At 43.3% G+C, this 14030-nt stretch overlaps 1 protein-coding gene and 1 pseudogene across 3 annotated transcripts in view; both read right to left on the bottom strand.

Moving 5' to 3' along the window:
- Positions 1-14030, bottom strand: part of FRMD4A (FERM domain containing 4A) — a 682989-nt gene that overhangs the window by 445878 nt on the left and 223081 nt on the right. The gene's annotated exons all lie outside the window — the stretch shown is intronic.
- The window catches only part of LOC141585453 (ferritin heavy chain pseudogene), a 67619-nt pseudogene continuing 54941 nt past the window's right edge, over positions 1353-14030 (bottom strand).

Raw genomic sequence — 14030 nt, 5'->3', positions numbered from 1 at the left:
ATGGATGGCAGCACCGAGTGTGTAACCCAAACAGCACGCTGAAATAGTACAACTCCACCAGAGGGGCAGATGGCTGCTGGGAGAATATTTATAGCAGGAATCTAGAAATAGCCGTAAGGGAAAAGCCTTCTGAGGAGGAACGGAGAAAGAGTCTGCAGGGTGGCACTTGGCCTAGGAGATACCCTTGCTCTTGCCTGAGCTCCTGGAGGGCTGCAGGCCAACCGCTGCATGGGAGAGAACCATTCACAGGGTGCACAGAAGTCATACTTCCTGTAGATGTGTGCCCCACGGATGTGAGAGCTAGGACTCGGAAACAGGAAGAGAGCTGGGAGGATGATTAGGAGCATAACGGGCAAGTGTTGCAGAGTCAAGGCAGAATCCCCGGAAGGACGGGGCGCTGCAGAGCTCCAGGATAAGAGCTTGAGGACATGACAGTCAGCGAGCCCTCGGGCATCATGGAAACACCACTTTGCCAGGACCTGAGTGAAAAGCAGGAAGGAAATGCAGTCACAGGTCAAGGAGCACAGGGTGGGGTTGGAATCACGCAGCACCACCCCAGCCGCTCCGTGCTAAAGCCTCCATCGATTGCCCAGAGAGTGCGGGCTCTTAGGGAACGTTGGAACCACATTGCAATGAGGCCACTGCTTGTGATTTTCTGTTTATCTCTAACTTTATGAACTGCATCAAGTATACTTCAAAGCAGGGGTTAAGTACTTTGCAACAAATCTTTTTGTTATTGGTATAAATTCATGAGCTTCAGGCTTCATCAAAGAGAAGTACCCAAATGAAGTACTTCTAACATTTGAAATTTAATTTTATTTATGTTTATTTTTATTTTTTAAGAGACAGGGTTTCACTATGTTGCTCAGACTGGGCTCAAACTCCTGGGTTCCAGCAGTCCTCTTGCCTCAGCCTCCTGAGTATTTGAGACTATAAGCACACATCACCATGCTTGGCTCAAACTAATATTTTACTACCTAGTGAAATACTGTCTAGTCACGATTCCAGGGCCCTGAGAGCTTAGACCAACAAAACATCAGAATGACACCAAACCTATTCTAACTGCAAGGCATGAACAGGATTTCAAGAAAAGAGTTGGAAGAATGTTTAGATTCCTAAAAATCTTCTTCAAAGAGAACTCCTAACTTTCCACAAAATTTACTTAAGTTTTAAAGACATTTTTATCTTTCAAAAGCCTGGTAAAAAGCAATCAGATGTTGTGAGTGTGTGCATGTATATAGCAGCCAAGGTGTCTCCCACATGGCACTGAAAAAAGGCAAACGAACCCAACACACCACTAGAACTCAAATTTGGAGAAAATAGTTGCATGTAAAAACCGCACTGTGTGTATAAAGATTTTTTTTTTTTTTTTTTGAGAGGGAGTTTTTGTTCTTGTTGCCCAGGCTGTAGTGAAGTGGCACGATCTCGGCTCACTGCAACCTCCTCCTCCTGGGTTCAAGTAATTCTCCTGCCTCAGCATCCCAAGTAGCTTGGATTATAGGCATGTGCCACCACGCCCAGCTAATTTTGTATTTTTGGTAGAGACAAGGTTTCTCCATGTTGGTCAGGCTGGTCTCGAACTCCTGACCTTGGGTGATCCACCCACCTCGGCCTCCCAAAGTGCTGGGATTACAGGCATGAGTCACCACGCCCAGCCTCAAGGTTTTTTTTTTTTTTTTTTTTAGTGTCTCTTCCTGAACGGATATTTCTGTTTTTAATTTTTTTACTAGGGTATTTCCCCGTGTCTGCCTCATTTCAGTGGGGAACAAACAGAAGCTTGGCAATTACTTATCTGCTTTCCAGTTAGTATATTCTGTCTTTGGTTAAATGTATCTTTAAGTTTCCAACCGGAATCACCAATATTCTTAAAAACTCAGGCCACTCACTTTCAAGATAATGAACATATTATTATTACAGGCACAGCCACTCTAGAAAATACAACTGTCCACTACATATAGAAACGCGGCCTCAGATGATCTCATCTTCTTAGCAAGGGACAGTCTCTATTCCCCTGAACCCCACCTCCCAGCTCTTGATTGCACGACTGAAGCTAAGTCAAGGTCATGTTCTACTCCTGACTTGAATCTCTCTTACAGCAAGGTAACCTGGCGGGGCTTGAGTGGTCTTTGAAGAAAATAGTGCATACAAGCAGGTCCCACTCATCCTGCCAAAGGTTTTATTACGTATGAGTGGGTGTGAGCACGTGTGAGTGTGTGTTTTCTTTAGATGTCAAGTGAACCTCATGATTACGTCAAGGATCTCAGTGTCATTACTCTTTGATTAATTTCTCCATGTAACCACCATCTCCCTCTCTCAACCAGGAAGAACATTTTTCATCCTATTAAACTCAATGTTAACATTTTTCTAGCAGGTAGAGCCTAGGATCTCATATTACTTCTGCTTTGGGAAGACGCTAAGACTTCAAATTTATTAAAAGACACTAAAATCTTAGTGTACATATTTCCAATTAGTTTATTTATGTGCTGCCTGGTTTTTCAACTAAATATACTTTGTTCAGAGGGGAAGAAAACAATAATAAACAAACTGAAAAGGCAGTTTCCAGAAACTGCTGAGCTATGCAGGCGGCCTGCAAAGACCCACCTTGCTGGGATCAGGAAGGCAGGCACAGTCACTCCACGGCCTTCGCTACCTCTCCTCCCACGTGATCCCCATCCATGGCCCCTAACCTGGTCTTGGCCTTGAGTCCTTAACAGAACCGATGCAGGGAGTTCTAGTTCACACACTCTGAGCCAGGCAGATTTCTTAGGTCTGCTTCTGTACTGTACTGGCTGCTGGGGCCACCTGACCACGTAGAACCCAGAAGACAGTGACTAGGTAAATAACTCAGCACTCGGGTTCCATTCTCCTGTTGAATAAAGGCAGCACGAACCTGTCTGTTGACAGTGATTGAAAGCATTTCATTCTAAATTGAGCTGCATACTCTGGTGTCTTCAGGTACAGCTAGGAGGGCCAGAACAGTTGGTTGTAAGAGCACTGGGCTGACTCGTAGCCCAGGTGAGGCAGGGCTGGGGACGGACTCAGTTGCTGGCCTTGGGAGAACACCCAAGGGAAAAATGAGAATCTGGAGGTAGCTATAAGCTCTCTGATGGCAGGGACTGTGTCTTACTTCCACTGTGTCGCCAGTGCCCAGCTGAGAGTCTAGCACATAGTACCCTTCCATCAGTGTTTGTTGCATATAGACGTCAGAAAAAGCTGGAGTCTGCAGGGGTGATCCTCGTTAAAGGGATGCATTGGGGTGCTCCACTTAGTGGAGGACACTGTTAGGGACCTGGAGGTGGTGACATTCAGCAATTCATAGGCATGTATTTGGCACTGAAGGAGGGAGTCTTTATCAAATAGGGGGGTCCTGGGACCAGGCTGGGATACAAAGGTGGGACTTTAGGCCTTGGAGACTCTAGCCAGAACAAGGTAACATGAGAAGAGGTCATTTGTTCACCAGAATAGGACTCAGGCCTGGGAGACAGCAGAGACCTGGGTATACAGAAAGAGGCAGGAATGTGAAGTCCAGTCATGAGAACTGGAGTGTAAGGTCAATATAACTGACCCAGTGATGCTGCTATGCCCAAGAGCATTCATCGGGAACTAGAGCTCCCTGCATCGCTTCTATTAAGGACCCAAGGCCAAGGCCAGATTAGGGGCCATGGACGAAGATCACGTGGGACGGGAGGTGCGAAGGCCGTGGAATGACTGTGCCTGCCTTCCTGATCCCAGCAAGGTGGGTCTTTGCAGGCCACCTGCATGGTTCGGCAGTTTCTGGAAACTGCCTCTTCAGTTTATGCATGATTGTTTTCTTCCCCTCTGAACAAAGTGCATTTAGTTTAAAAACCATGCAGCACATAAATAAACCAATTGTAAATATGTGCATTAAGATTTTAGTGTCTTAATAAATTTGTAGTTTTAGAGTCTTCCCAAAGCAGAAGTAATATGAGATCCTAGGCTCTACCTGCTAGAAAAATGTTAACACTGAGTTTAATAGGATGAAAACGGTTCTTCCTGGTTGAGAGAGGAAGATGGTGGTTACATGGAGAAATTAATCAGAGTAATGACACTGAGATCCTTGACGTAATCATGAGGTTCACTTGACATCTAAAGAAAACACACACTCACACGTGCTCACACCCACTCATACGTAATAAAACCTTTGACAGGATGAGTGGGACCTGCTTGTATGCACCACTTTCTACAAAAAAAAAAATATGTTTATGGGCAATAAATGTAGGTATTTGATTTCAACCATATTATGAAAAAAATTGCCAGCAGAGTGCTAAGAGGAAGTTCCATAATAAATCTTGGCATTTCCTCATTTAATAGAGACTAGATGTCCTGCTTAAAGCTGCAGTTTGTCTCCGATTAGGTACAAATGTCACCGCCCATGACTCCTAGAAGGATGTTTACGACCTGCAATTAGATATCCTAGAATGTTTAATTCTGCTTGCCTTTCAATTTCCTTTCAAAAGCAGCCCTCTTTTCCTCACTGTTCACTGCCACCTAGTGAATTTATCTGGGAAAGAAACCATAGCTGGGTAAAAGATGCTTTTTTAAAAAAGACAACAGCTTTCATCAGTGATTGCCATGTCAATGATAATGGAGCAGGAGGATGGAGGCTCTTGGCGAACAGGCCATGGAAGAGACAATGAAATGTGACCCGTCGGAGCAGAACACATTAACAAAGGCCCTGTCCAGGGGAAGCTTCTGGAAGGGGCAGCTCAGGCGAGCAACTCATGACAGCTCCAGGCTTCTGATCTGACAGTCTGGCTCAACAGAACGAAAGTCTCTTCCCTTTGATTCCCCTTTGGTTGAACCCAAATGTAAGGCAATAAGGCGCGTTGCCCATCCCGGGTAGATGTTAGGGGCTTGGTACAGAGAAAGGGTGCGTGGAATGATGAGGCCTGTGCAGAAACCCCGGTCTACATGGAAGACATGAAAACCATATTAACGATACCCCCTGGGGGACGATCACAGAACTGAAGCAAGCGGTAATTAGAATGGAAATGTAATGATGTGCCGCTATCCTGCAATCCTGCTTCCCTACTCTGGTGTGGGCCAGTCTCTGAACACAAAGGCTGGAATCTCCTTTCAAATGGAGAGCAGCCTCCACTGAGGGTCACCCGTGCTGTTCTTCCATCACCCAAACAGAAAACTGCCTGAGAGAGGTTGGCATGGTACTGATTCAGTGAGCCCTGCCTGGCTCCATGTGGCCCTACTAGAAAAATTCTATCTGCTTCGGAATCCACCGGACCTCTCAACCCACCTGGCCTCTCTCTATTGGGATGAGGTTGGCAAAGGTGATCTTTGGTGACTCTGCTCTGTCCAGGTTCTTTTTATTTTTTGAGACAGGGTCTTATTGTGTCACCCAGGCTGGAATGCAATGGTGCAATCTCGGCTCACTTCACTGCAAACTCTGCCTCTCAGGTTCAAGCAGTACTCTGCCTCAGCCTCCCGAGTAGCTGGGGCTACGGTTGCCCACCGCCACGCCTGGCTAATTTTTGTATTTTTAGTAGAGATGGGGTTTCAGCATGTTGGCCAGGCTGGTCTCAAACTCCCGACCTTGTGATCCACCCACCTTGGCCTCCCAAAGCGCTGGGATTACAGGTGTGAGCCACTGTGCCTGGCCTGTTTGTGTGTTTCTTATGTTCATTTCAAAAACAAACTGAATTGATGCCTCTGTAGCTCCCCAGAAAGATGCACGGGAGATTTGCAGTGGCTACTGCCATTGGACTATATGTGTGTGTGCATCTCAAGTGTGCATGTGTGGCCATATGTGCATGGATGTATATCTATGCCTGTGCATGAACGTGCATGCCTGTGGATGCACATGTGTATGTGTGTGTGTGAACACATGTGCATGGATGTATATCTATGCCTTTTCCTGAATGTGCATGCCTGTGTATGCACATGTGTATGAATGTGTGAACACATGTGCACAGATGTATATCTGTATGTATATATGTGCATGTCTGTGTGTGACGGTGAAGGAACTGATGATTTTGAGTCTCTTATTGCTGTGAATTTTCTCTGAAGGGTGAGTTTTAATGACTGTGATAGTTAAGGGGAAACAAAGAAACCAATGATTTTAATAATTAAATAAGACAAAAATTAAACTCTAACATTCATTTTTTTCACGCAAGAGACCACTGACCATTCAGCTCACGACATCTCTACCCACCAACATTCTCCAGAATAAATGTTTCTCTCCCCAGGGACTAGTTCAGGTCTTAAAAGATTCTGCATGGGACTGCCTGGGTGCTTCCTGCTAGCCCTCAATTTCATGCTCAGAATAGACTCTCCCTGTTGCAAAAATGGCGCTGTCACTTGGCACTGGGCCACTCACTGATTTGATGCCATTCGTATTGTAATTTACAGTTGTCAATTGAATTGGAAGGCTTAAACTCTTCGTGGGGACATAGCTATTAATAGAGCAACGCATAAAGAACCAAAGCACCTCGCCGGGATACCGCAGTTTGAATTATTTTACATACACACTTCCAAATGCACTCTCGACCTCAGTACTTTGCAGCCTGTGGGCCAGGCTGCATCCAGTTCTCCAAAATCGTTTCTCTCCAGCACAGTGAATCAAATCCCTGTTCAATACCAAGCCATGAAACAAAGACCACATGTGCCAGTTTTAGCCCATACATGATGTGGCATGTAAATAAGCATAGCCAACATGCTTTCCAAAATACGACCCAGTTCTCCAGAGTTTAATCATGCCGAGGCCTCTTCCAGAGGGTGGGGGTCCCACTCCAGGGCAAGCCCACACCAGTGGAAATGGCCGGAAAACTCACTGTCCATGAATCAATAAAACCGGAAGACGAACAGGAAGACATACGGAGTGTGAGTGGAAAACTGGAACGCTACAGTAATGCTCTGAATTTGGATCATATGTACCCAATTATGAGAGGCTGTAAAAATAACCCTCACCATCCTGTTCTTGTGGAAAAAAAGGCACCAAGCCTTCTGCTGTGATCGGGTTATTCCCCTCCAAAATTCATACATTGAAATCTAATTCCCAACGCATTGTTATTAGGAAGTGGGACTTTTGGGAGGTGGTTAGATCATGAAAGTGGAATCTTCATGAATGGGATTAGTGTCCTTATAAAAGAGGCTGGAGGGAAAATGTCTACCCCTTCTGTTGTGTGAGGACACACAGGAGGGGTATCTGTGAGAACTGGGCCCTCACCAGACACCAGATCTGCTGTCGCTTTGATCTTGAACCTCCCAGCCTCCAACACTGTGGGCGATCAATTTCTCTTGCTTATAAACTATCCAGTCCAAGGTATTTTGCTAGAGCAGCTTGAACTGACTAAGGCACCTGCTTTAATTGACTTCTTTCCCTGGCAACAATTACGTAGAGAGACTTCTGATTGCCAAATCCCGCTAGATGTAGGGAGCTAAGATTTGAGTTCCTAAAAGGGATCTTCTAGACAACTTTGGGGCAAATTATTTCTTAAACTAACTCTGCAAATAAATATGTTTTTCAATATTAGATAATTCATTCCAAAGCTTCAACACATAAATCACCTAAAAAGGGAAAGATTGAAGCAGCTGATTTTGCAGGGGATGCATTTTGCTTGGCCATGAAAAGAACTGGCTAGACCTGAACTCTGCTCTGCAGGAGTTGACAACTCAGGAGAGACAACTGAGCATGAGCATTATGGGAACATTATGACAATGCATTATTTCCCACCCTCATCACATTTAGATGCATTGCATCCTATTTATTCACTAAAGAGCAAAACAGGAGGCTAGGCATGGTAGCTCACACCTATAATCCCAACACTTTGGGAGGCCAAGGTATGATGATTACCTGAGGTCAGGAGTTTGAGACCAGCCTAGCCAACATGGTGAGACCCTGTCTCTACTAAAAATACAAAAATTAGCCGGTGTAGTGGCAGGTGCCTATAATCCCAGCTACTCGGGAGGCTGAGGCAGGAGAATCGCCTGAATGTGGGAAGTGGAAATTGCAGTGAGCCAAGATCATGCCATTGCACTCTAGCCTGGGTGACACAGGAGGCTCCATCTCAAAAAGAAAAAAAAAAAAAAAAGAGTCATTTGTGGAAGACATCCTGCTATATGCCATGGATTCTCTATCTGTAGGAAATTTTAGAAATAGAATTTTTGAGAAATTTTAATTGCTTAAATGAGTTACAATGAAGTTTTTAAAAAGTCATTCATTCCAATTGCTGACTTTTGTTCTCTGGCTAACAGGAAGGATTAAGGCAGTAAGAAATATTAATAATTATTATGATAATAAAGCAGCTAGTATTTAATGAACACGATGTTCTAGGCAACTGTGCTAAATGCTATTAAGTGAATCATCTTTTTCATCTTAATTTTCACAGTGTTCTTTAAGACAACCTTACCTGTCTGCCTTACAGAGGATGAAGTTGAATTGCCCAAGTTTAAACAGGTAACATAGAACAGAACTGAGGTGAAAACTTTGGATTGTTAGATTCCAAATTTAGTGCTCTTAATTATTATAGATATATTATGTCTTAGATATTTAGTTATATATGTAAGTAAATTATAATTTATAATTTATAGATTAGAGAATTTATAATATACATTATATACAATATTATAAATGAAAATTGTATGTTATATAATTTATTAATTTTATTATTATTTTTAGACAGAGTCTCACTCTGTCACCCAAACTGGAGTGCAATGGCATGACCTTGGCTCACTGTAACTTCCGCCTCCTGGGTTCAAGCGATTCTTCCACTTCAGCCTCCCGAATAGCTGGGACTACAGGCGCTTGCCACCATGCTCAGCTAATTTTTGTGGTTTTTTTTTTTTTTTTTTTTTTTTTTTTTTTTTTTTTTTTTAGTAGAGATGGCTTTTCCCCATGTTGGCCAGGCTGCTCTTGATTTCCAGACTTCATGATCTGCCTGCCTCAGGCTCCCAAGGTGCTGGGATTACAGGTGTGAGCCACCACGCCTGGCCTATGTTATATAATTTATTTTCTTAGCCCAAGAAGCTCTCACTGGATTACTGTGGTAGCCTTCAAACTGGTCATCCCTAATTCCTGACTCTGCTCAAGTAAATCCATCCCTGTAAATTTCCATTAGAGTTATGGTCCTAAAATGCAAGCCGTATTATTCTAATATTCTCAATCCAACATTTCTCAATCATTCCCTTTGCTTGACTGATAAAGGAAATATTTCTGAATATGGTTCTCAAGAACCCCCAATCTAGTCTCTTACCCTGGTGCATCCCTAGCACTCAATTCAGACATCTTTGTTCAACGGTCACAGGGTCTGAGACCTTTGCTCACACCATGGACCCGGCCTGTCCTGCTTTCCTGGCACAGCACAACCCAGTGGGCATGCGTATGAGCTTTGGAGTTGCTGGAGCTGGGACTGGAACTCCAGCTCTGCCACTTTTCAGTGCCAGGACCTTGGATTACTTGTGTAGCTTTTTGAAGCCTTCTTTTCTTCATCTGAAGACATGCTTTGTTGACAGCATCCAACGAAATCACAGGTGCGCTTCGCTTAGCACACAGTATTCATGAAATGGAAGCTGTTTTTATTTGCCTTGGGTAACTCTATGCCCTTTCTTAGATCTGCTTTTTGAGGACATCCAGGTGTCTAGGCCTCGCTCCATCTCAGTGGAGCCTCAGACTCCATCAGTGCCACACTCAGGACTGACATTTGGCCTAAACTCTGAGCCCATATCCATGGTTCAGCTTTCCTCTTACTCCTAGTCCTGATACATTCCGATCAACTCTTCCAAATGTGTCCAGTAAAATGCTCATTATAGTCTAAATTTATAGGGCAGAGTTAGCAAAGAGATGAGAGACAGAAGAGAAAACATCAGAAAACTTCCAAGATAATTATGATCAGAATAGCTATGACTCCTTGAACACTGTGGGGCAAATCCTGCTCTAAGCGTTTATGTGCACAGCCCTCCCTCAGTGCATGGGGAGGATTGATTTCAGGACCCCTGCATGTGCTCAAACCCAGGCACACCCCAGCCCCACAATTAGCCCTAAAGAACTCATACACAAAAGTGGACCCTGTTTATACGTGAGTTTCACATCCCGTGAATATGATATTTTTGATACTCATTTGGTTGGAAAAAAAAAAAAAACACATGCGTAAGTGGACCTGTGCAGTTCAAATCCATGTTGTTCAAGGGTCAACTGTATTTACTTAATAAATGTTCAAAAGGGAGGTATAATTTTTAATGGTCCCTTTTACATCTATTACTTAGAGAGATTAAATACTTTGTAAATAATGGAGCCCAGTAATCTTTTTAAACTTCTTTACTTTTGGAGACATGGTGTCCCTCTGTTGCCCAGGCTGGCCTCAAACCCTTGGCTCAAGTGATCTTCCAGGCTTAGCTTACCAAGTGGCTGGAGTCTGGCTTTACAGCCTTGGTTCTGAGCAGGTACCTTCTCCCTCCATCCCCTGCCTGGCTCTCTCCTCAATTCTCCGTCCCTGCTCTGTATACAAACTCTAGCGTAGAGCACAGATCTCTGGTTTTCACCCTCATGTACCAGACAGGTGGCTCATCCACTCCTCGTTTTGCAGTCAGATCAGCAAACCCAGTTGCTGTGCCTGGCTGGCTCTGTCATTTATGTCAACTTCATTTCCACTGTCATCTCGATTCACCTGAACTTATGAATTTAAAATCACTTACTGCATGTGGTGAAAGAAACATTTCCATTTTCTATCAGTTTTTTATTTGAAGTAGCATCCATGCTGGAGCTTCGAAAAATTCATTAGAAATACTCGACCACAGCTAGAGCTGCAGACTCCTGGATGCTTGAAAAAAACACCTAGAAAAATTCCTTGTAAAAAATATTTCCAAAGTATTCCATCATTATCTGCAAGGACAGGCTGGGTTTGGGGCCTGAGAAACCCAGTTAGAGAGGTTTTAGGAAGAGCTATTTCAAAGTGACTTTTCCACCATATTTTCTCCCCCTCTAAAAGTCTGAATAAATGAAAGAAGTCAACCTTTCTATATACAGTTATAGTCTAGGATCTGGGATATTTTATTTTATCTACTTGCTGGGTCTTAGGATCAGCTGCACAGTGAATCAATATGAGAAAAGCCGATCTGTTCAAGATTGTTGAAGTTAAGATCATTGAAGATTATTTCATGCTGAAAATAGAACATATATATATATATATATATATATATATATATATATATATATACATATATATATATTTCTTATTGATGGCGTTTTCAGTGCATTTCATTTCCCCCACCCTACTTCCTGTACTTTTTAGGTTTTCTAATAACAGAAAAAATAAATATCTAAGGGAAAATCAATCATTTGATTACTTTAGAGGGAAAACTCTGAACTAGAAGTTTGGAGTGTTAGAATACAGTTTTAACTGTGTGTTAATTTTGTACAAGTCTTTCAGCATTTCAGAGCCCAGGCTTTTGGGTCCTCACAATGTGTGGGTTGGTTGGAGCTGCGATATTTAGACCTCAGGCCCCACACTCCAGGGTATGACATTCCCTCACCCCTTAGCCCCGAACCACCCCAGGTTTCTACCAAAACAGCTCTGTGTTATCTATCACATGTTTTACCTTTTAAGATTCCCCATACTATTTCTGTTTAAAAACATCTGACTTATAACAGAAAAGTTTGAAAATCTCTGGGCTAGGTGGCTTCTCTAGTCCTATGGCTGATGATGACTGCAGGCTCTCCCAGAACTTTCTACCGTGTTCCTTCTTGGGGTCAATGAAACTGGTGGAATTGGTCTTCAATAATAAACTTTGCTGAGATACTTCCAAGACTTTTTTCTTAAAATCGTTACTGGCTGCGGGTTAGTCTTATGAATAGATAAAATAGGACTAGGTAGTCTGCTCCTCAAAAGGCCCTCAGATACTCACCATTGGCTGAAATTCCAAGGGCATTCATTTGCGCTCTATTCCAGTTTGCATATGAATTAGTTTCAATACATCTTTTGAGATTATGAGGAGAGAGAGAAAAATAACACTGAGGATCTAGAGAGAGAGCACGCCAGATGATGGGCAAAGTGGTGAAGAAAGGAGATGAGAAGAAAAATTGATGACCCCCTATTTTTTTTTTTGAGACAGTCTCACTCTATCACCCAGGCTGGAGTGCAGTGGTACAATCTTGGCTCACTGCAGCCTTCGCCTCTGGGGTTCAAGCGATTCTTCTGCCTCAGCCTCCCAAGTAGCTGGGATTACCGGCATGGGCCACCATGCCTAGATAATTTTTGTATTTTTAGTAGAAATGGGTTTCACCTTTTTGGCCAAGATGGTCTCCATCTTCTGACTTCGTGATTCACCTGGCTTGTCTTCCCCACGTGCTGGGATTACAGGTGTGAACCACCACACCCAGTCAACACTTTCTTCTTATGTCATACGCTATGCATATTTGTACCTGGTTCCCCTGATCACTATCTCCATGCTTGTGAGCTTCTACCTTCAAATATGCCTGGTTTCTAACACAACACAGCACAACACATCTCTCCTTGTGAATAATGCCCATAAACTCTTCAAAGAGCAAAGAGCAGAGGTATACTCTATTCTGCTCCCCTTCCTTTTCTTTTTGTTATATTCTCTCAAGAGCATCTTGTCTAATTTTAGACATATCTCCCATCAGTTATTGGATGACCATCATTTCTCAGCTATCTGTAGAACTTAATGCAAAAAATCAAGCTGCTTTTACTGGATTTAAGTCTAACCCCTAGACTACCATGCTTTTAGGGAATAGAAGACGCACATTTCCTCCCAGTTAAGCATCTTTTGGGAAAACACAAGATGTAAAAGAGCTCAGAAAAAGCTACAAGAAAAGAACACAGTGAGGTGGTCCACAGATTGGAAGATTCTTTCCTAAGTGATGGAGCCTAAGCTTCTCACATCAGCAGTAAGTCTCCTGGAATACCTTTGTAGTATGAAACTTAACCACCCTCAAGAGGGCACTGTGACTCATGCCTGTAATCCCAGCACCTTGGGAGGCCAAGGCGAGCAGATGACTTGAGGTCAGCAGTTTGAGACCAGCCTGGCCAACACAGTGAAACCCCATCTCTTCTAAAAATATAAAAACTAGCCAGGTGTGGTGACACAGGCCCACGGTCCCAGTTACTTGGGAGGCTGAGGCAGAAGCATCACTTGAACCCGGGAGGTGGACGCACTGAGTAATTCCCTGTTTATTTCTCATTCACCCAGCTCTTCATTGCACAGGTATGTCAGGGTATTCTGACCACGGAGGATCAACACCCAATCCATCCTCCCAGAATGCACTGGTTAGCTCACAACACACAATTTAAAACGCTTTGGAAATTAAGGGATTTTTAGTGAGAAGGCATACTTCATTTCCTTGAAAATTGTCTCAGTTTTATCCACAGCAAATATCTGAACTTCAAAAGCTTACTCAAATTCGATGGATTTGGCTTCTAGTACAACTTTCTTAGTCTTGAAGATAGTGAGAGAGAAAAACATTCCTGCAGGAGTGTACTGCAAAGAGAAAGGCTTGGGTGTTCTCATTTCGGCATGTAGCCCTTAAAGAGATCTGACAGCTCAATTTTCCAATATGATATGCAGGAAATATGAAATTAGCTCTCAATTATATCTGGTACAGTGATTATGTGCATGAGAGGTTTTATGTGGGGCAACCTGTCACAGCCACTTTCTGAAGCTTTATTTTTCTAGAATTCAAAACCCAGCCTATAAGAAATGGAAAGCACTTGGGAGAAAGTTGGAGGGAGGAAAGGACGTACTTTTCATTCTATGTGGGTGTGATTCCTGTCTAATTTCATAACGGAAGACTCTCCTTCACACAAGTGCCTTGGCCAATAGCAGGCCCTACTGCGGAACTGACAGAGATGGCCAGCATCTCTCCCAACAGGCTTCCTCCTCTTCTCCATGTAAAAAAACATTCATTCCAATCGGATCAGCAACGTGGCCATCTCATCCAAAAAATTATACACATGCAGCCTCACTCCTATGTGTTCTGTGACTAAGCTTTGCCTAATGGGGTGTTAATAGAAATCTCCTAAAAATGGTTGGGGTGAAACTTC

Source organism: Saimiri boliviensis, chromosome 8 (genome assembly GCF_048565385.1).
Source record: "Saimiri boliviensis isolate mSaiBol1 chromosome 8, mSaiBol1.pri, whole genome shotgun sequence".
NCBI lineage: Eukaryota > Metazoa > Chordata > Mammalia > Primates > Cebidae > Saimiri > Saimiri boliviensis.
This window is presented reverse-complemented; position numbering and strand designations above follow the sequence as displayed.